This window comes from Garra rufa, chromosome 10 (genome assembly GCF_049309525.1).
Source record: "Garra rufa chromosome 10, GarRuf1.0, whole genome shotgun sequence".
In the NCBI taxonomy this organism is placed as follows: Eukaryota; Metazoa; Chordata; class Actinopteri; order Cypriniformes; family Cyprinidae; genus Garra; species Garra rufa.
Window position 1 is genome coordinate 43,396,730 of NC_133370.1, and position 3,206 is coordinate 43,399,935.

A 3,206-nucleotide genomic window follows, 5' to 3' on the forward strand; every position below is an offset into this window, starting at 1 on the left:
GCAGAATCCACTTCCGCCGTACACGTGTCCGACCAATCAGAGATCAGAGGAGTCACGGACGTCACTTAAACGACGCCCATAGCTTCGAACTCTCTCTAGAACGCGCACCCCTCCTGCGCCTGGGGTACGCGCACCAGCATCAGCACCGTGTTGCCACGTCCGCTTTTTATAAACAATGTTTTTTTGGCCTAATGTTTAGAATATATTATGGTAGTTTAGGTTTGCTGATGACTGACCTTCATTATAGCACAAAGTTTTACTAACCATTCAGTATTTCTGCATTTTCTCTGAAAAAAGGCTGTTGAAATATTGTAAGAACGTAATTTAGTGCTATCAAACGATTAATCGCAATTAATCGCATCCAAAATAAGTTTTAGTTTACATAATATATGTGCGTGTGCTTTGCAAATTTACTATGTATAAATAAATACACACATATACAATATATATTTTGTAAATATTTACATGTATATATTAGTGCTTTCAAACAATTAATCGCGATTAATCGCATCCAAAATAAGTTTTTGTTTACATAATATATGTGCGTGTACTGTGTAAATTTACTATGTATATATAAATACACACATATACAATATATATTTAAAAAATATAATGTATATATTAGTGCTTTCAAACAATTAATCATGATTAATCGCGTCCAATATATATATATATATATATTAGTGGTGGGCCGTTATCGGCGTTAACGTGCTGCGTTAACGTGAGACTCTTATCGGGCGATAAAAAAAATATCGCCGTTAATCTATTCTCAAAGTTGGGTTGGGAGCTGGGTCTAAACTATGCAAGATATGATGACTTTTTTTTTTTTTCTATTTTTTTTTAGATATGATGACTTTCACCTTGATATTTTAGCGCGGATGACGTATACCTAGTCGAATTGCACTGTAGGGGGCGAGAACGAGTCTCCAACTTCTGTGAAATTACCACATCAAATGAGACGTGCAAAGTCTGCAATGGATGCAGTTATGAAGCCGCTTCAGGGCAGGTGCGTGCGTTGCTAGACTTTTACTGGGGCACGCGCCCCAGTGAAAATCTGCTGTGCCCCAGTAAAATCTCAAGTTTGAGTTATAATTTACTTTGATAATCCCGAAATAAAGACATTAAACTATATGCAACAACTGAATTGACGCTTCTAAAAGCAACGCAGTTTAACCCAAGACTATGCACGCAGATAGGCTATTCTTTCCCGTGCGCGTCTGTGTATTTAACGGCAACGCGTACGTCGTGCAGCCTTTTGCGCAGAAGTACTTGGTTACACAAGTTTGTATAGGTACTTATGTTGTAAATGCAATTGTCAAGCAGTTTGTGATGCATTTTGGAAACAGGAGATGAGCGCCTGATCTAATGCGCCACCTGGCCCGTTCTCGAAGACTTACTTTTAGTCATTATTTGGGTAGCACACATATTCTGAAAATGCCTTCAGCAGAATTCAAATTAGCCATTTTAATCTAGATTAATCTAGATAAATTCCAAGATTTAATATAGATTAATCTAGATTAAAAAAATTAATCTATGCCCACCCCTAATATATATATATATATGCATATATTAATATGTCATATACTTGTCAAATGTAAGAAATATTTACGTGTAGATATATATATTCATATTTATATGATTTATATTATATAAAAGTATATATTTATATATATATATATATATATATATTTCTTAAATATATGCATGCTTGTGTGTATTTATATACACTTAATAAATATACACAGTGCATTCTTATTATTATTTACGTTAATCATTCGTGATTAATCACATTCAAAATAAAAGTTGTTTACATAATATGTGTGTGTACTGTGTATATTTATAATGTAAAAAAACACACACATACAGTATATATTTAGAAAATATTTACCTGTATTTACATGCATATATTTTAGTGCTGTCAAATCGATTAATAAATATACATATAATATAAATTTAGTCCTGTTAAACGATTAATCATGATTAATCACATCCAAAATAAAAGTTTTTTTATATAAGTGTGTGTACTGTGTATATTTATAATGTATATATAAATACACACACATAGAAAATATATTTAACTTTTTTTTTACATTCTTAAATATATTCGTGCTTGTATTTATATATACATATCTATAAATATACACAGTACACACACATTATGTAGACAAAAACGTTGATTTTGAATGTGATTAATCGCAGCGCATGCAAAATAAAAGTTTTTGTTTAAATAATACATAAATACATAATTTAATACATAATATAATACACGCACTTAAATTATGTAAACAAAAATGTTTATTAAAAAATAAAATACAATTTTAAAGCTGCCAGGTAACAAATTATTTTAAGTTGACTCAACAAATCGTTTCCTACAGTGAGTTAAACTTTAAAAATGTTGCTTATTATGTATTTTAAAGGACTATTTCTTAGTATTGCTTACGTTAAGGTGCATATAATAAAAATTTAGTGCTGTTAAATGATTATTCGAGATTAATCGCATCCAAAATAAACTTTTTTGTTTACATATTATGTGTGTGTGTACTGTGCATATTTATAATGTAGCCTATATATAAATACACAAATAAGCGTGTATATATTTAAGAAAAGTTGTTTATAAATTAAAAATATTCATATGTAATATCAATTATATGAATATAAATTTAGTGCTGTCAAATCAGTTAATCGCATTCAAAAGAAAAGTCTGTTTACATAATATACAGTACAGACCAAAAGTTTGGACACACCTTCTCATTCAGGTGTGTCCAAACTTTTGGTCTGTACTGTAGATATGAATTCAACTGAAAAAACTTGTGAAAAAATATGTTTCAGGTGGTCAAATAGCAAATAGTGGAGCCACCTACTGTTAAAAGTTATTTGTAGTTGTTTTAACAACTTTTGTTTACTTTTAAAACTGGATTTTCCAAAAGATGGGCAAAAATCTTACACTCAACCATGTGAAATTATCCATGTTATCCCCATGAATTAAAGTTAGAAATGTGGGTCTTTTATAAAGTGAATTTTACATTTAAAAAAAAAACAGTTTTTGTATAAAAACCCATTAAAAAAATATTTATTTATTGATTTATATATATTTAAAAAATATCACTAACCCACTGAAAACTGCACAAATGAAGAGTAAAAACTTTAATAAACAGAAAAAATTCAGAAATTCATTTGAATGAGAAGGTGTGTCCAAACTTTTGGTC